The following is a 21,013-nucleotide window of genomic DNA, read 5'->3' as shown; positions in this document are numbered from 1 at the left end:
CAAACTACCAAACTGCAAGCTTGATATGTGGTTACCTCTACCAATTTCCTCATCAGCCTGGGACATTGTGGGGGATTACAGTGGGAACATCAACAACATGTGAAGAAGTGTGGTTAAGAAGAGTATTTGATGGACTTAGGAAGAAACAAAAACGATCAACAATAATATATTGTGAAAACACCTCAGTGATTTCACTATCCAAGAATAGTGTGTTTCATCAAAAGAGAAAGCATATTGATACTAAATATTAATATATTAGAGATGTTTGAGTTTCATAGAAGAAACTTGGGTGTTGTAAGCCTATCTGAGACATAGACCAGTAGGCATATTTGAGTTGCCATGAGTTATGTATTCATTTAGCGGTCATAATTAAAGGGGAGTGTTAAAACAAGCTAATTACTCTCACATGAGGAGTTGGCCAAAATTAGAAACTGAGTTAACTCAGATTTGAGTCAAGTCGAGTTAATTCATAGTCAATTTGAGTGGGTGGTTGCATGTCAAGTTATTTTATGCGAGTCTCTAATAGAAAAGCTTTAAATACCATTCACTGCGTTTATTGTTATAATCAAGTTTGTGTGATCAATAGAAGAGCCATAGTTTGTGTGTTTTCTGTGAAATTTGTGTTTTTCCTACTCTGTCTTTCCAACAATTGTAACCCAAATTTCCAAACAATTCCTCGAGACTTTAATAAAATTTCCATATTTTTTTAGCGAATAAATTTATTTTTATTTTATTCTTTTATCTAATAAAATTATGTCATAATAACCTAGATATTTAGAAATAAATTATTATTATTTATTACCTAATTCCATCATAATTTTCAAAACATGTAATAAAGAAGTAAGAGTGAACAATTTCATTAAATTTGGAATTAATTTTTGTTAGAGTGTTTTTTAGGCATTCTAATTTGATATTAGCAAGAGTTATTTTAGACACTATTATGTTATTATTTAAGGTATTTATGAAAAGTTGACAAAATGACCTTTTTCACAAGAATTTTTCTATTGTTTTTAAACAAAACATTGGCATAATTTTTTAAAACTTGAGTTTGAGTTATTTACTCACTAGAATATGAGTACCTTAAGGGTTTTTTGCAGTGTTGAATCCATTTGGCATTTATGCATTCAAAAATATATTTGAAACAACAAAAAACCACTTTCTTTCTTGAAATTGTATTGTGAGAATGAGGCGAAAAAGATTATTTAATCTATCAATAAGAGTAAACCTTTAAGAAAATATATATTTTATCATTAAAAACTATGATTCAATATTATTTTGCTATTTATAATTATTAATAGAAAATTATTATATAGTCTCCCATACTCGTTTTATTAACTTTCTCATCAACTTATTACTCTTATTACTAATTTACAATAACTAAAATATTAATAATTCATAACTAAAATTAGAATATTAAATAGCTATAATTAGAATATCAATAAATTCCATTCCAACTTCTTTGAATTTTCTTTTACTGGGTATATTGTTCTCCAACAACTAGTTTTCATCAACGACTATTTTTTCAATGGCTGACCCTAGGCTATGATGTATCCCTGTTATTTATTATTAAAGATTGTTTGATTTTTTTCACCTTGTCCTGAGGATGAACCACATTAGTTGGTTCGAAATGTCAAGCAAATCCTAATGATGTGATTTATCTAATATACATTCATTCTAGAAAATTGCTATGGGGTAAAATTCATAGTGTATGGAGAATGAAAACTACCCTCAAAGGCCTTCCCAGGACCTTCGACGGACTGTAAGATTATCTGCAGATGCTACCAAGTTATACACATGTTCATCTATCAATATCAACTAACAAAGTATGGAAAGAGGATTACCTCAAGTCTCCCTCTAGATTTGTTTGGAGATCACAATGCAACCAAGAAGAACTCCCTCAAATCCAGCTCCAAATCAATTCCTGCACAAAGGAAAGGCAAACACAATCACAGCATACAACCTTGAAAAATAATATATGAATACACAACGAACATATATTTTCATACAACTAAACTACTCATATAAACAAGTATCGATTGAACAACTCAATGAACTATGTTACCGACACCATGGAGTAGGGAACACAACTGCAGTTCTATATTAATAATGAAAGAGTGATTACAACCATCTGTTGTATCAGTCTTCCTTTGCCTCTTTTGCTTCTCTCTCTCTCCCCTTTCTATCTCACTTCTTTAGATATGAGACAATTCTCAATAGCTTAGTGGGCTATCCTTTCAAATGCTCTGACCCCTTTCACAATAAACCTCACCTTGCTTATATAGCAATTGAGTTAGTGTTGCCAAGCTCCTCCTTGAGTTCACTAGGGAAAAAGCAATGAACTTGCCATGCTTTTCAGCTCTTTCCAATTTGCCTCCTTTTCTCAGATTAGAAATCCTCCAAATATCTCAATTTTGGATGTTTCCTTGCTTTTCTTTCATAATTTTAGGAATAAATATTCAGATATTTATGAGCCAATTCATTCCTTTGACCCATTAAACTTCATCAAGTTTCACTAACGTTGTCCCCTCACTAGCAACATGATTAGTGGGGTCACTAACGATCCCTTAGGCTTGGTAACAAGCTTTATAAAGCAGGTTTTCAGTGTGCCACCAGCATTAGTGTGGAATCAAGGCCTGTAATTGTGGTCTTTACTTCAGTCACTCTTCCCTTCCCCTCTGACTTGATGAGGAGGTCATTTTGTTGTATAACAGATGCCTCCTAAAGTATGAGATCAGAGTTAGGGATGATGGTTAAAATAATTTACTAAAACTGTAATTTTCTTGTCAAAATGAGAGAGGTAGAAGCTTAGGGTGGCAAGGGAAACCTGATACAACACATATATATAAAACTTCTAAAATCATGTCCTGAGTTAGGCATTCCCATGCTTAGTAGCTATGTTAGAGTGATTTTCTCCAAAGAGATATGACGATACTAGCCACTCATAAGCACAATGTGGGTCCAGTGTCATAATAGGATCATCCTGAAACAACTATCTCCAAAAAACAATATCCGCAGCTTGTGAGAGGAAACAAAGTTGAATGATGCAAGCCTCTACCCAAGGTCTTGATTTCTGCTTCATCAAATAGCATAGATCGATACATGTGAAAATATGCATTGATGCTGAACATGCATGAAATCATCTGATTACTAGTCAATAATGGAGACCATTAACAAATGCGAGGAAGGCCACCGATAATGGTGATGGTCTCCAAGATGGACAGTGCAATCTAACGAGTGTGAAAGATGTATTTATCGTCGAACACTCGTAGAATCGCTTAACCGAGAGTCAATAATGAGAACCCCTGATCAAACACAAGGTAACCTGCCACTAATGTCTGCAAGTACAAAGGCACTGAATGTGTTTCTGGGTTGTCTTCCTAGATAGAGTGTTGAAGTCAATAGGAAGAAACTTGTCAGAAGGTAGGCAATAATGTGTCCTACATTAATCGACACGAAATGGGACAAGAATGATTTTGTTTTTTGAGGAATCTTTAGAGAATTTGGGTCAAAACAATGGAGGGCATGATGGAAGGATATGCTTGATGGGTTGATGGAGGAAACAAAAGATTAACCCTTGAAAAATAGAAGGCACGACAATGGTTTTAACCATGCAGCACTAGACTCATGAACACTACAGAGTGTTAGGATACAGAGATGTAATTACATCAGGGTATTTAGGCTAAACTCATAGGATGGTAGGATTCATATTGAAAGACCGTCACAAGGAAGGTTCATCTGAGGGACTGCCATGTTTAAGGGAAGGACTACTACCAAACTATGCTTGCTAATATGAAATACAATTGTATTGTCCACTTTCCCCGTGTGATTAATTTAATGAGTCCAGACGGGTAAACTCATCGATATTTTCATTTTTAAAGAGTCTAAAAAGGATCGCAAAAAGAATGACTGTTTTCCCTATTTGATTAGTTTAATGAGTCTAGACAGGCAGACTCATTGATTTTTTCATGTTTTAAGAGTCTGAAAAGTATCATAAAAAGAGTGACTCTATATCTTGTCTGTGTAATTTAAAGATTCCATACTAGACAACTCAGTGGTCTTTTCATATTTAGAGAGTCTAAAAAGATCATAAAGAGAGACTCAATGGTGGTCCTTTTGTCATAGTTGTTAACCGAGTGTGACAAAAGGTTAATAGTATAACCGGATCAGTTACTTTTCCGTAAGTTAATCTATTGAATCAGATAAAGACAAACCTATGTTTAATAGATGTCAACCTCATTTTGTTACAAGTACGAGGAGGCAGACTAAACTCGTTTTTCATCGTGAATTTTTAATGAGTCAAATGAAGAAAACTTAGGGTATATTTTTCAAATTAGTGAGCGAGACAAAGAGGTAAAAGAATTGCTCATTCCTTCTTCATATATTTTAACAAGCTCGAAGGAGGGGAAAACTCAGGGATTTTTTGATTTAAGATCGAGAAATGGTCCCAAAAAAGAACGTGCTTTGGTTGTTGCTATATATTTTTAACGATCCTGGTGACAAAAACTAGGGATTTTCAGTTTAACGAGCGAGAAAAGTACCTAAAAGAATACTCGGGTCATATTTATCAAATTTAACGAACCTAAAGACAAAGATTGGGATTTTTTCAGTTTAAAGAGCGAGAAAAAAGCACCTAAAAAGAATTCTCGCTTGGTCTTTTTCAGTTTAATGAGCTGCAAAAAGATCAAAAAAGAGTTGCTCAAAGCATCATCGTATAGATTTAATGAGCGCAATGATGAAAACTCGGAGATATTTCTATTTTTTAAAGAGCAATAAAATATATCAAAAAGTGCTATATGTTCTTTGTAGTAGTTTAATGGGCCTAAAGAAGGAGACTCAAGGTTTTTCAGATTAACGAGCAAGAAAAATACCACAAAAAGAACACTCGATCTTCTTCATGGTAGTTTAATGAGCTTGAAGAAGGAGACTCAAGGATTTTTCGGATTAACGAGCAAGAAAAATAGCATAAAAAGAATGCTTGGTCTTCCTTGATCTCATGCTTAACAATAGAAGGGTCTATGCCATGCATTTCCTCATAAGACCAATGGAAAATATTGCGGAAATCCTTAAAAGGGTAGGTGAAGCTCACTATTTCCTCAGGACTGCGATTGGCTCCAATCTATATGTTTTCCATAATGCCTGTCATGACAGAAATATCGAGGAGCAATGTTTATGAAATATTGCCCCTGCTTCCTTCCAAGTCCAAAGGTTGGATAGTCGTATATGGTGAGAAAATGATTTCATGTGCGTCAGGTGATAGGATTTGAAGACGCATCATGTCCGAATCAGATATCGAAACATGATGGTGTGAGTCCTCCCAAGGTCGCTCTTCTAAAATCGTGATCTCTCTAATAGATTCGTCCATAGGTAGGAATCGATTGAGTGGATTGAAAGAAGGAGTGGTTATGGGAGGGGCAGTGGTACCGTTGGCAGAAACCAAAGTGACTGGAGATCCGGATGCAATTTGAATGGCTTCGCAGGCCAATTCAGCTGGTGACAGCGGCATTTGTTCTCCATAAGTGTTAATGTCTGAAGGAGCCGATAGGATCCATGGATTGGTCTGTTCATGAGGAATAGATGAAAGCACATTGACCATCTGTGAAACCTTCGGTGGCTGAAGAGGGAAACAACCCATGAGGGAAGAAGCATTCAAAAGACTGGTATCAAAACTAACATAAGAGTCAGGTACATCGCCCACTAAGGGTATAGAGCTACTAGGTAACAGAGAGTAATCTGGGGTGCAAAAGGATAGCTGGTCCACTGTGACTATCTTTCCATCCAAGGGAAAGATTATGATACGAAATACTGAAGACACAATGGGCTTCATGGCATAAGTCCAAGTGAGGGCCAAAAGTAGATTATAGTCGAGTCTATGATCCACGACTTCACTATCTACCGTTACTGTTTTCCTACTCAAGGTGATGGGATAGCTAGCTAGGTAACCTTTTGGGATGAAAGTGTGGATGTCAAAAGCTTGAAGGGAATTCGATGGTGGGGATAGGGTTGGAGAACCCGGGGCGAGCCAACATGAAGCCGACATGACGCAAGTAGAAGCACCTTTGTCGATGACAGTTCTGTGTATACATTTACCTTTCGAAGTTATATGCACGTGAAATGTAAGCTGGTGAGAAAGGAGAGGTTTACACTTAGCCATGTTGAAAATAGCAAGCATGGAATCCTCTGGGTCGATACCACCAATAGCCAAAAGCAAAGTTTTCCATTGTTTTGGGCATGTTTGTAATACTTTGAGCACCGACATAGTTGACGGTGCTTGCGCCAAAAATTCTACAATGTTGTAGTGTTGGGCGGCATGTGCGGATGTTTTGTGCGTTACGTGTCGAAGTGCCCCTTTTGGGGGTCAAATTACAAGGTACTCAACTCGCCTTTCGATACACAAATCATTGGGTGGAGGTAGGTTTTTACCTGAGGATGGTTCTATTGTAGGAGCAATAGGAGCTCCATAAGATTTGGCTCTTGTGGTGAGTTCTACCATTTCAAATGTGTAAATAGTAGAAGATCCTTCACCAGCCGAAGGATGTTGCAAACCATCGTTGCCCCCTTGTAGAGGTTGCGGTTGGTATGCAATAAGGTTTTGCTGCTGCTGAGCAGGCACAGGATATTCAGGACAGCGGTGGTCCTACCAGTATCCTTTTGAGCAATGTATTTTGTGCATTCCTAAAGGCACGGACATCGATAGGTCATGTGGTCTTCAACACATATTTTTCAAGGAAATATGGTGGGTTTATCCTTTCCCTCCTTAGGGGGCGCAACGGCCTTCTGTTTTGGGTTTTGCTACTTTATTTACTACTCTTCAGAAGGATCGGTCTTTTTCTTATTATTCTTCTTCTTACCACCAATATTTTTTGTAGACTTCACAAAGTTCATCGTAGTGGTAGGAAGAGCAGTCGATTTGGTAGTAGTGGAATCATTGGGGTTGCCACGGGCATTGGGATTATGTCATAAAGAGTGCCAGACTACGAATATATCAAATCTAAGTGTTGGGCACAACATATGGATTGGTCTTCTATGACCACACCACCTAAAGTGACATCTCTAGTGATTTGCGAGAGTAAGGACTAGCAAAACTAGTTTGTTACAAGAAAGTCTGGGAGGGGAGCTTTGACTAACCTCTGCCTACATCACCATTCATGTATATGATTGAAGATGTGGGTGGCGGTATCCTGATGAAATGAAGTGAGGAGCTCTATCCCAATCTCATAGTGAATGGTAGCTAGAAGTGCTTTAGGAATTCCATCGCTAAAGCGTCGAAGGTATTTACTAATGCGCGTGGTAACTCAATATACCATTTAGTTGTATTGCTAGTGAGGGTATGGGGAAAGAGATGTAAGTGGACACTATCATCGACCATAGATTTTGAAACACACCAGAGATGGTAGGTGGTGATATGGGTGCCCGGATCCTCCCCTTGTTTTCCATCGAACTTTGGGATGTCCATTGGTATTTTATGCGGGATTGGCGGCCACTGTAAGTTGTGATAGATGGGGTCATTTGTCAGCTTGTATAAGTCGGGTATATCCAACATTGCCAAGAAAGGAAAAGAGTTAGGTGCCCTCGAATTGGACCATGGTGATGACGAATGAATTGAGGAGCTTTGCGCTCCTCCCATTGTTTGGTTCCCCATAGTGTACATGGGTTGCATGGTGTAGCAGTTGCTTTGTGGTATGGTGTTGTAGAGTGGATTTCCATGAGGATTTTGATACTGGGGTATGAAATTGACCCCAGTGTAAGTGGTACCCCCTTGACTCATTTGAGTATGTGAGTAGGGTGCCCACATGAATTGGTTGGGAACCCCTTGTGGATTCCCTCCTGACACAGAACTAACCATTTGGCTTTGATTGACAGAGGGAATGCTCATGTCAATTAGCGATTGACCATGAATGCTCAAGAATGGAGGGGGGAACTATTATGTTTCCTACCTGCATGTGCATATTGGGAACCGCCCCAGGTATATGAATCTGGGGGTTTGAACTGTACATTGGCAACCGACCATATTGTTGGTAAATGGGAACTGCGCCCATAGTGCCACATTAAGTGTTATAGGGAGCACTGTATGTGGCACTTGTCAAAGGTATGCAGTGTGGCACCATAGGGGTGGAACCTGGCATCTGTTGGGTTCCACTCAAAGAGGGTGTCATGTGTGTTGTTGTACATGGGACAAACGAGATAGTAGGATTTGCCATTACCGGTGTTGTGGAGACTGTCGACTAGGGGAGTGGTAAAGGACCAACAGTGTCCCTAAAGTTCCACAACCCATGATTCATTGAATTGATAGATGGGAATGTTCCACCTACTGAAGTAGGAAGTATAGGTACCATGGGAGCCAAGATAGGTTCCAATGGATTCGTGAGCGGAGTGTTAAAGGGAGGAAGAAATCCTTTCGTGAAGAAATCATCCGACAAACTTGAATCATCAGTTGTCCACACATATCCCATGTGAGATATAGGAGACTGATCCCTCGAAGAGGAGGAATCCAGTTCAGTGGAACTCAGTGGATCTTCCACAATGAGTGGAGTAAGTCCTAACAATCGTTTGGAGTGACGACGAGGGCCAGATGTAGCCATGGTGACCATTAAGTTTTTTCAAATAAATTTTATTGGGATGTTCTTTAAAGTCTAAAAAATGATAGCACTTAGGTACCTAAAAATATAAAAAAAACACTAAATATATCAATCAGCAAATAGAGGGAAATTACCTCATCTAATAAGCACCAATCATCACAGATGAAACCCAATATCTTAATGAATAATAGAGAAGGATGGCCAAATGTACGGTTACAGTTACTCTAGAGCTTCGTCCGAACCTCCAATTGAGGGGCCAAGTACTCTCGTGAAAACGAGCACCCTCCCAAAAACTGAAGAAAGAGTAGATCCGTCGGTGTTAGGTATCAGGATAGCCCATCCTAGTCACCTTGTGTAAGTCCCTATAAGTTTGGCCACTAGAGATACCTCAGATCATAGACATCACTGGGGGGGACATAATCGTAGACAACATGCTTTGTGGGCAGGATACCTAAGTCCCCGACTCAGTTCTGAAATTCTTGAGGGGACCCCCAGTACACAAAATTCCCAAAGGATTTGTAAGAGAAGGTGGGCTACCTTCAACTACAGTCCGATGTTGTCTCATATTTCGCTCCATTGTTAGTGGAGTGGTCCTGGCAATATGAGTGTAGAAGGAATTTTTCACTCGTTAATGAAACTATTTTTGGTTTTCAACCTTGGGCAGTTCACTCACATGCTTATCCCAAGATCCTAGCCTAGCTAATGCTGGTTTGCTCAAAAGAGTAACTGATTGATTTTAATGTAAATTCTATGTATACTTGATTATTTTTCTTCAGTGGGGGTGTTTATGTATGAAATATTGTTAGGGTACCACCCTAACCCCCTTATTTATGTAATGGGATCGCGTCATAGTCAAGAGTCAATAAAGCCCATATTAATAATTGTAAGTGGTTAATCCGCAATTAATGACGGAACCACAGTTAGTTGCAAATGGGCCGTAGTATTAGATAGATGGTATTAATAAAACCCATGGTATTGGCCCGTGGTATTGCATGTATGAGTCCTATATATAGGATAGAGACTCCCTGCGAGGAGCATCGTGTCTTATTTTGTAATCGAGCTCTGCTCTATTGGAGGTTGCCCCCTCGAAGAGGCAAGTGAACATTACTCTCTGAATAATAAAATCATTGCTATTCTGTGTTCTGGGTATCTTTTCTTCACATATTCTGTATTTGGGTATCATTTTGCAGGTTAAGAGCATAACAAGTGGTATCAGAGCACTTTCCAGGGCCGGTGGGATCTCCATTTCTTAGCAAAGAAAATTTTGGCTAGAGACGTGTTCCAGCGTCTTTAAACCACGGGATCTGTCGTTGAGCGTGTAAACCTGCGGATTTTGGGAGGCATGCATGCAGGAAATGCAAGAGGTGGTCATGTCTGTTGGACTCCCTTGTAACCCCTGTGGGTACCCCTTCGAGTAGTAGCACATTAGACAGAACCATGCACGGACTGTCTTCCACGTACCCTCTGGGTATATCGGAAGCCCCCTAGGCTCCCTTGAAACCTACCCATAGATAAACTGTCGACCGTCTTGCAGCTACAGTACACCGAGAACAACACTCGGAGATATTACTCACCCGTACGATAGGGTAGTCAGATTGTACGGCTAAGGGTACGGTCGATCCTCCTTAGTTAGAGCCCTGAAACATTGGGCCGAGTACTACTGCCAGACCCTTATGTATATTGTGATCTGTAGCACCTGACACTCCTCAAGACTATAGTTCCCTTTTCTATCGGGGGATCACACATCATCTATTCCAGATCCACTTGTGCAAAGGGGTGCAGCAGCAGCAGACATCAGTCCCACAGTCTCGAGTTCGCAGATCAGCCATTCCGATCTATTAGATCCATCAAATCTGCAGAAGCAGTCTGTTCTGCTGCCCAGAGCTATCAGATCCGCCATTTAGATCTCAGATCGGACTCATTGTGAAGGGTTCCTATACATTGATAAGGAAGGAGTAAAACTCCATTAGGAGTTTTCAGAAAAAAAAAAAAAAAAAAAAAAAAAAAAAAAAATATATATATATATATATATAAATAAAAATAAAAAAAATTCTGAGATCTTTCGGGGTGCTTATTGGTGATCTAGCCCATCAGAATCAAGACGACGAGCTGAGCACGGTGGTACCATTCACTTCTTAGTGAAAAATTTTTTAGGCGGTCCCAATTTTCAAAAAAAAGTCAGGTTGGTGTATGGTAGAAACTAGAGCTCAAGCGATGGCCAATGAAAGGATGGACAAACTTGAAGAATCAGTGCAAAACCTCCACATTCAGCTTACCGGACTATGTAGCATGGTCGAGAAAATAGTCCCGAAGGGCAAGGAGCAAGCCCACGAGGAGGCGTATAATGGCAATGAACACAATGAGGGTGAGTCTAGCCACTCTCCTCACATCTGGCACACCCACCAACAACCCAGTCAGTGACCTCCCAAGTTGGATATGCATAAATTTAACGGTTCTCACCCGTCGGCATGGATAGCACAAATGGAGCAGTATTTCAACTGAATCACATCTTCAATGATGAGACTCAGCTTATGTTGGGGAGCATGTACTTGGACAATGAAAGGTGGCAATGGTGGGAATGGCATCAACGTTGCACTGGACCTTTTAGGACTTGGACCAATTTCACCAAAGCTCTTCAAGACCGCTTTGACCAGGAATCATCTTTTTTGGGTTGTCTTACTAAGATCCGACAGACTGGTACAGTGGATGAATATATTACAGCTTTTGAAGCCTTAGCCTTCCGCACTTGGGGTCTCTCAGATGTGTTCTACACAGAATGTTTTATCAGCGGTCTTAAAGAAGCTATCAAAGCCCAAGTCCTACTGCACCACCCTCCCACATGGACGGAGGCTTGCAAGGTAGCTCGTAACGTGGAATGTTCATTAGCATCCCAATACAGTCGCCCAAATTTCTCCGCTAAAGGTCACCCCCCATAGGCTCACAACATGACTCAAACACTTAAGGTCCAAAAGGTGTCACCTGCGGAAATGGTTGAAAGAAGAAAGCAAGGCCAATGTTACTACTGTGATGAAAAATACTCCCTAGGTCATAAATGCAAGGAGCCCAAATTTTTTCAAATTGATGCCACTGAATACAGCTCAACAGAGGAAGATCCACCACTAGAGGAACATGAGCCGCTAGAAGAAGACACCCAAAAGGACAATGTCTCTGACGAACTAGTTATTTTGTTGCATGCTTTGGCAGGAATTTCTTCCCCTCAAACTCTCAAAATCAGAGGTTTTATTAAACATCGCCTAGTAGTAGTCTTGATTGATAGTGGAAGTACACATAATTTCATCCATCAAAAAGTCACAGAAGCGTTGCATTGTTTTGTACGAGCAGTTTCTAACTTCCAAGTTCAAATTGCGGATGGAGGCACAATGAAAAGTGAAGGCCGCTGTGAAAATGTCAAACTTCAAATGGGGGATTATCAGTTGAAAATCCATATGTTTGCCATACACATGGGGGGTTGCGACATTGTCCTCAGTGCAGAGTGGCTCCGCACTCTTGGGCCAATCACAATGGATTTCTAGGAGTTATATATGAGTTTTAAGCAGAACAACTACACACATACCCTCCATGGACTCCAGGCGGGAGCCCCCTCTATCATCAACTTGCATAGGATGGAAAAATTGTTAAAAAAGGGCAATCATGGAGTTGTAGCTCAATTTAATGCCATCCAGGCAGTCGAAACCAAGCCTCTGCCAATTCATCCTGAGATGCAATAGATTTTAAATAACCATCTGCCGGTCTTTGACAAGCCTCATGAGCTTCCACCCTCGCGAGGGGAACATGATCATAGCATCACCTTGGTTCCAGGGGCCCAACCCGAAATTTGCGTCCATATAGATATCCGTTCACCCAAAAGAATGAAATAGAAAAAATCATCAAGGAACATTTGGAAGCAGGTGTCATTCGTCCCAACATTAGTCCTTATTCATCCCCAGTGGTCATGGTGCTCAAGAAAGATGGGGAGTGGCGGATGTGTCCCGATTTCAGGGCCCTCAATAAGTTGACAGTCAAAGATAAATTTCCCATCCCGGTGGTTGATGATTTGCTGGATGAACTCAATGGGGCTCAATTCTTCACTAAGCTGGATATTCGCTCAGGCTACCACCAAATTCGCATGAAGGAAGTCGACATTCCCAAGACTACTTTCAGAACTCATGAAGGCCATTATGAATTCCTGGTCATGCCATTTGGTCTTTGTAATGCCCCCTCTACATTTTAGAGCCTTATGAACCACATTCTCAAACCATATCTCAGGAAATTTGTCCTTGTTTTCTTCGATGACATCCTCATCTATAGTTGCACTTGGGCCGCACATCTTCAGCATGTAGATCTACTCTTGCAACTGCTCCGCAAGCATAAATTATTTGTCAAGATATCTAAGTGTTCGTTTGGTTTGGCAGAAGTAGAGTATTTGGGCCACATTATGGGGCGTGAAGGTGTCAAGGTGGACCCCAAAAAGATCCAGGCAATGCAGGAATGGCCTCAACCTAAGACCTTCAAGAGCTTGAGAGGATTTTTGGGTCTCACAGGCTATTATCGTAAATTTGTCCGCAACTATTGTCGCATAGCGAAGCCCCTCACCCAACTCCTAAAGAAAAATTCATTCTTCTAGAATGAGGAAGCACAACAGGCCTTTACAGCTCTAAAAAATGGCATGTGTTCCACTCCAGTCTTAGCACTACCTGACTTCACCAAATCTTTTGTCATTGAATGTGATGCTTCGGGTATAGGTATTGGGGCAGTCTTAATGCAGGAAGGGCGACTGTTGGCCTTCACAAGCCAACAACTCAGTGGGAGGAATCTGGGCCAATCTACCTACGAGAAGGAAATGATGGCCATCTTACATGCCATCGAGACCTGGTGACCTTACTTATTGGGGTGACGTTTCCAAATCCGCACAGATCATCACAGTCTTAAATATTTTTTGGAGCAACGCCTATCCTCCCCACAACAAAATAAATGGCTCGCCAAAATGCTAGGATATGATTATGAGATCATTTACAAGAAAGGGAAAGACAATAGTGTAGTAGATGCATTATCTCGCCAATTTGAGGAGGAAAGTACTCTGCTAGCAATTTCCCTCCCCATTCCAGAATGGATTGAAGAGGCTCGCAGGGAATGGTTTTCACACCCCGGGCTCTCCCAACTCATTTCTCAATTGCAGATAGATCCAAATTCCACCAAGCGCTACTCGTGGCAGGATGCTATTCTTCGCTACAAGGACAGAGTCGTAATATCACCAACATCCACCCTCAAAAGTCGCATTTTGGCAGAATTTCACTCATCTCCCATTGCAGGACATTCGGGCTTTTAGAAGACGTATGCTCGCACCAGAAGATCATCTTTTTGGACAGGCATGAAAAAGGAAATCCTTACTTTCGTGGCAGAATGCGATGTCTGTCAACGCCACAAAGGGGAAACCGTCAACACACTAGGCACATTACAGCCATTGCCCATTTCGGCATCAATTTGGACGGAGGTTTCTATGGATTTCATTACAGGTCTTCCAAAGTCAGGGAACAAGTCAGTCATCATGGTGGTTGTGGACCGACTGTCGAAGTATGCTCATTTCTGCGCCCTACCCCACCCGTTTACACCAACTTTAGTTGCTCAATCTTTCATGGATCAGATCTTCAAATTGCATGGCATGCCCACTTCTATTGTGTCCGACCGCGACCCGATCTTAACCAGTAATTTTTGGCAGGAACTCTTCAGAATACAAGGCACTCAACTAAAACTCAGTACTTCCTATCATCCGCAAATAGATGGTCAAACCGAAGCCGTCAACAAATGTCTAGAAACCTACCTTAGGTGTTTCACTTCAGAAAAGCAACACATTTGGATACAGTGTTTACCTCTGGCTGAATGGTGGTATAAAACCAACTATCATGCCACCACCAAAATGACTCCCTATGAAGCAGTATATGGTCAACTCCCGCCTTCACCTACTTTGTATCTCAAGGGATGCTCAAAAATACAAGCAGTGGATCAACTCCTACGACACCGCGCAACCATGCTCGCCCATCTTCGAGAGAATCTTCATCAAGCTCAGAACCGCATGAAGCAACAGGTAGACCAGCATCGCTCAGAGCGCCAATTTCAAGAAGGGGATCAGGTCTTTTTACGGCTACAACCTGTTGGGCCTCAAAATAGTCCTTATTTTCACTCCATTATTCACCAATATCTTCACATTTTACCTTCATGTCGCCTCCATTCCACCTCCACATCATTACATTTACCTCATTATTGGGTCATAACTATGCTTTTCCAAAGTTTATTAATTCTTAACATTTTTAAGTGGATTTATGGCTACACTTTAGAAAATAATATGCTTATACTTATACCTAACAATTAGAATGAGTTTGTTGACATGTGTAGGTACAAAGGAAGCTTCCAGGGAATCTTTATGTGGCCTTGAATGATCAAATTCGAATTTGATAAGATAAGCCTCATGGAAGGGATCATGATCTCATGGAGAAAATCATGGACCTCATGGAGGAGATCATGCAGGATAGGGTTATGTGTCTAGATGGTTGAGAAATGTATGGAACTAAAGAGAGATTAGTGGATCATCATTATGAGTTTGTTATCTCATCCCATTGTATAAATAGGAGTACCTCCTCCATTACAAAGGGAGGACTCTTGGAGCATGTATCCAACTTATGATGGAATAGAATAAAGCTTCATTTTACATATATTTCCATTATGTAGTTTTAGATATAAGTTGCCTTAATGTAGTATATGGAATAGCTTGTCACTTTGTTCTTAGGAGAATTGAGCTCAGTCTAGAAGGATCAAAGGAACATGTTATTTCATATTAGATATTATTTCATTTAATTGCTTGGATGTTTGAGGATTTGTTTGTGATTGATGAATGAGCTTTAAATTAAAATCTTATCAGCATATGAGGGAATAACCAAGGGTTTAAGTTAGGCTCTCCCTCTATTAGATTTGCATAATAATTGAAATTCATTCTTTTGCTTTTAAGTTTCAAGTTATTTCATTTCTTATGCTTATGAATGAATCTTAGTTTAGTTTGGATCAGTATACGAGGGGACAATCAAGGGACTAAGTTAGTCTCTCTCTCTATTTGAATATGAACAACAATTAAATTCATTCTCTTGTCTTTATTTCAAGTTTCTAGTTTTATGTAATTAATGATTTCTTTTCAATCTATAATACTATAGGGAAGGACAACCAGGACCTCCTCAATTAGGATCCTCTTCCCTTACATATTATATTGAATAGTAAATAATTTAGCTAGACATAGAGTTAGTTGCCTACTCCTGCATATATATTGCTGGCACCATCACAAGCTCACGAGTTTCCCTGGTTGATAATTTAATGAAAGCAATTTAAGCAAATAAATTTCCCAAAAGACAACGATAATTTATTTGCCCAAAAGATGGCTTGGAATGAGCATTCGGTCCTGTTTCAAATTATTAACCTCTGGAGAAATAGCCGAGGCATTCTCATCCAAGCTATCAGAGAGTCTCCCAACTCCAGCCATCATAAGCATTCGAGGATGAGGTGATATTGATGTGCTTGTGCACGGAGAACCTGAGAGGAATGACATGGTGGAGTACTTTGGAGAACAGCTTCAGGGCTTTGCATTTACAGTCAATGGTTGGATACAGTCTTATGGATCCCATTGTGTGAATCCACCAATTATCTATGGTGATGTCAGTCGCCCAAAGGCTATGACTGTCTTTTGGTCCAAGATGGCTCAGAGCATGACTGCTCGACCCATGAAGGGAATGCTCACTGGCCCAGTGACAATTTTGAACTGGTCCTTTGTTAGAAATGATCAACCAAGATCTGAAACTTGCATGCAAATTGCCTTGGCCATCAAGGATGAGGTGGAAGATTTGGAAGCGGGTGGAATTCAGGTTATTCAAATTGACGAGGCTGCTCTTAGAGAAGGATTGCCTCTGCGCAAGGCTAAACATGCTTATTACCTGGATTGGGCTGTACACGGATTCCACATCACTAACTGTGGTGTGCAAGATACAACTCAGATCCATACCCACATGTGCTACTCTAACTTCAATGATATTATTCATTCAATCATTGATATGGATGCCGATGTAATCACCATTGAGAATTCTCGTTCCGATGAGAAACTTCTCTCAGTTTTCCGAGAGGGTGTGAAATATGGTGCCAGAATTGGCCCTGGTGTCTATGACATTCACTCTCCTCGCATTCCAAGCGTAGAAGAAATTGCAGATCATATCAGCAAGATGCTTGTTGTGCTCGAAACAAACATTCTATGGGTTAACCCTGACTGTGGTCTGAAGACCAGGAAGTACACCGAGGTCATTCATGCCCTGACCAACGTCGTTGCAGCTGCCAAATTGCTGCGAGCTTAGTTGGCCAGTGCAAAGTGAGGCCATGCTAGCTATCTTCAAGTACTATGAGTGTTGGATTTTTTTTTTGTGGTTCTTTTCATAAATAACTTTTATGTTTCTTATTTTCATTCTCATTAGTAGTTGATGTGGCTGAGTGCTCTCAGGGCAAGCTTTTGAGCCACATTTCTCCATCCAGAATGTCCTCCTTTATGTTTCAATCTTTTTCATACATCTTCACTAATTGCTTGTGGTGTCACGACAAAGTCTTCAGTGGGCATTGATGTGGAGGAAAAGGGACGAAAAATGAACAATAATATACTAAAATTTGCTAGGCGCTATTTTTCTTTACCAGAGATTGCATGGTTAGAGGGGAACCAGCCTTGAAATTTTTGATTTATGGTCGCACTGGATGGATTGGGGGTCTTCTTGGTCAGATATGTGAGAAACAAGGTATTTCCTTTGAGTATGGAAATGGCAGATTGGAAAATCGGTCTCAGATTCAGATGGATATCCAGAATGTGAAATGCATGATGTACCCAATAATACAAGGCCTCGGCTAGCCCCATGTGCAAAATCGCAAGGAAAATCAGCCCTCCTACGTTCCACGCAGGCATGTCACGGAGAAATGATGAGCCGCAATAGCCATGAACGCCTGCAACAAGAGAAAATTGTCCCAGCCACATTCTCGGTCCATTTGATCGAACTCCGCATATTTTTTCTTTCTTTTCTTTTCCTTTTTTTTTGGTGTGGTTTAATTATTTTGTTTAATGTGGTTTTTATTTAATGTTTTGCATTTTTTTAAATATCTAAAAAAACAAAAAAATGGTTAGTTTTTTTTAAATATCTAAAAAAAATGGTTAGCTTTTTTTATTTATTTATTTTAATAATAATATGTATATATATGATACATATATTATTATTATTTTTTGGAAATTTTTATTTTTTAAATCTAAAATTAAAAAAAAACTAAATTTCATCTAAAAATTTAAAGATGTTTTTTTTTCATTCACAAAATTCTTTATTGTCTTTTTGCAAATTAGTTCTCCAGCAAGAGTATTTTTATTTGAACAAAATCAATAGATTTTCTGATCTTCCTAATCGCACGAAGCACAGGAAGAGAGCATGCTAATCGCTTGATTTGTTTTTATTTATGCAGGGGGGTTTTTTGAAAAGACAAAATTTAAAACTAGCTAAACACTAAAACATCAGAAAACTCAAACTTGAACTTCCTTTGTGAAGATCCTGCTGTCACCAGGTTTCACAAATTATTTTGTCTAAAGAAAAATATTAGTATTGAATTAAATTCCTAATGCCTGATCCCTTAGCACCATCCCCGGCAACGGCGCCAAAATGTTGGGTAATTTATTTGCTTAAATTGCTTTCATTAAATTATCAACCAGGGAAACTCGTAAGCTTGTGATGGTGCCAAAAATATATATGCAGGAGTAGGCAACTAACTCTATGTCTAGCTAAATTATTTACGATTCAATATAATATGTAAGGGAAGAGGCTCCTAATTGAGGAGGTCCTGGTTGTCCTTCCCTACAGTATTATAGATTGAAAAGAAATCATTAATTACATAAAACTGGAAACCTAAAATAAAGACAAGAGAATGAATTTAATTGTTGTTCAGATTCAAATAGAGAGAGAGGCTAACTTATTCCCTTTGTTGTCCCCTCATATACTGATCCAAACTAAACTAAGATTCATTCATAAGCATAATAAATGAAATAAATTGAAACTTAAAAGCAAAAGAATGAATTTCAATTATTATGCAAATCAAATAGAGGGAGAGCCTAACTTAAACCCTTGGTTGTTCCCTCATATGCTGATAAGATTTTAATTTAAAACTCATTCATCAATCAAAAACAAATCCTCAAACATCCAAGCAATTAAATGAAATAAGATCTAATATGAAATAACATGTTCCTTTGATCCTTCTAGAGTGAGCTCAATTCTCCTAAGAACAAAGTGAAAAGCTATTCCATATACTACATTAAGGAAACTTATATCTAAAACTACATAATGGAAATATATGTAAAATGAAGCTTTATTCTATTCCATCATAAGTTGGATACCTGCTCCAAGAGTCCTCCCTTTGGAATGGAGGAGGTACTCCTATTTATACAATGGGATGAGATAACAAACTCATAATGATGATCCACTAATCTCTCTTTAGTTCCATACATTTCTCAACCATCTAGACACATAACCATATCCTCCATGATCTCCTCCATGAGGGCCATGATTTTCTCCATGAGATCATGATCTCTTCCATGAGGCTTATCTTATCAAATTCGAATTTGATCATTCAAGGCCACATAAAGATGCCCTGGAAGCTTCCTTTGTACCTACATATGTCAACAAACTCATTCTAATTGTTAGGTATAAGTATAAGCATATTATTTTCTAGAGTTTAGCCATAAATCCACTTAAAAATGTTAAGAATTAATAAACTTTGGAAAAGCATAGTTATGACCCAATAATGAGGTAAATGTAATGATGTGGAGCTGGAATGGAGGCGACATGAAGGTAAAATGTGAAGATATTGGTGAATAATGGAGTGAAAATAAGGACTATTTTGAGGCCCAACACAACCATATAAGCAAACATCACTCAAAGACAAGGGGTGTCAGAAACTCTCTCCCAAATTCTACGGACCATATCAAGTACTTTAGCGCATTGGAGAAGTGGCCTACAAGTTGGCCTTGCCACCTACTACAAAAATCCATCCAGTTTTCCATGTCTCATGCCTTAAGAAAGTGATTGGGAACAATTGCAGAATTCAGACCAGTCTACCTGAATTGGACGAAGAAGGGTCCATCTGGCTTCAACCCGAATAGGTCCTAGACACACGAAACAAGCAACTGCGCGACCGCATGATTAAGGAAGTCCTCGTCAAATGGAAAGACACCTCTTTGGAAGATGCAACTTGGGCACCAACCACGATTCTTCAGTAGTTTCCGCAGCTTCAGCCTTGAGGACAAGGCTAGCCTTAAGGGGTAGGGCATGTTAGGGTCCCACCCTAACCCCCTTATTTATGTAATGGGATCACGTCATATTCAAGAGTCAATAAAGCCCATATTAATAATTGTAAGTGGTTAATCCGCAATTAATGATGGATCCACAGTTAGTTGCAAATGGGCTGTAGTATTAGATAGATGGTATTAATAAAACCCACGGTATTGGCCCATGGTATTGCATGTATGAGTCATATATATAGGATAGAGACTCCCTGCGAGGAGCATCGTGTCTTATTTTGTAATCGAGCTCTGCTCTATTGGAGGTTGCCCCCTCGAAGAGGCAAGTGAACATTACTCTCTGAATAATAAAATCATTGCTATTCTGTGTTCTGGGTATCTTTTCTTCGCATATTCTGTATTTCGGTATCATTTTGCAGGTTAAGAGCATATCAAATATGGTGGGACTCTTGACTCAATAAATCATGCAAAACAATGCTCTGAATTTTTTTTTTCAATTTGATGCAAACAAGCTTTATTCTACATATTCATATTTTTCACATATTCATAGTTTCATCTATTCATATATAGTCTTTCAACACACACATAACCAAAGGATTCTTTTCCAGTATTTCCTAACAACTACTGAAAACCAAAATGAAGCAACTCACAAATATTTAAATAGAAGGATGAATACAAATTATCAGTCTTTTTTTCAGAAAAAAAAAAACGTTTTTTAAGAGAGAAAAACCAAAACATTTTCCTAAAGATAAATTTCCAGGACACCAATTTTGCTGACATAATACAATTACACATCTTATTTCAGCCCATGAGAAGATTTTCCATCCCTTTTCGTTGACAGATTCTACTGGAAATCAAGGCAAAGGGAGACTAACGCTCTGTAACAGTGGTTACAGAGAGTTAGTAGGGTCACTAACGCTCCCTGTACATAGGCAAAGTGCTTTATAAAGCTCTGTGTAGCCTGGTAACTTGCATTAGTGTGGGAAATCTTTCATAACAAGGGTTTCCAAGATCAGTTTCTGAGATGAATGTATACTAGTATGATGCAGCAAGATATTTGGTGGATCAGAAAAGGATTGTAGAAGAGTAGGGAGCT

At 39.3% G+C, this 21,013-nt stretch overlaps 1 pseudogene; it reads left to right on the top strand.

Annotated features, from left to right (window-relative positions):
* Positions 1 to 16,124: 16,124 nt before the first annotated feature.
* On the top strand, positions 16,125 to 16,957 carry LOC149173986 (5-methyltetrahydropteroyltriglutamate--homocysteine methyltransferase 2 pseudogene; annotated as a pseudogene).
* The last annotated feature ends 4,056 nt before the right edge of the window (positions 16,958 to 21,013 follow it).

This window comes from Pinus tabuliformis, chromosome 4_1 (assembly GCF_031772625.1).
Source record: "Pinus tabuliformis cultivar Carrire ecotype Pingquan chromosome 4_1, CPIR1, whole genome shotgun sequence".
In the NCBI taxonomy this organism is placed as follows: Eukaryota; Viridiplantae; Streptophyta; class Pinopsida; order Pinales; family Pinaceae; genus Pinus; species Pinus tabuliformis.
The sequence above is the reverse complement of the archived record's forward strand: the minus strand, read 5'-3'. Positions and strand labels throughout refer to the sequence as shown.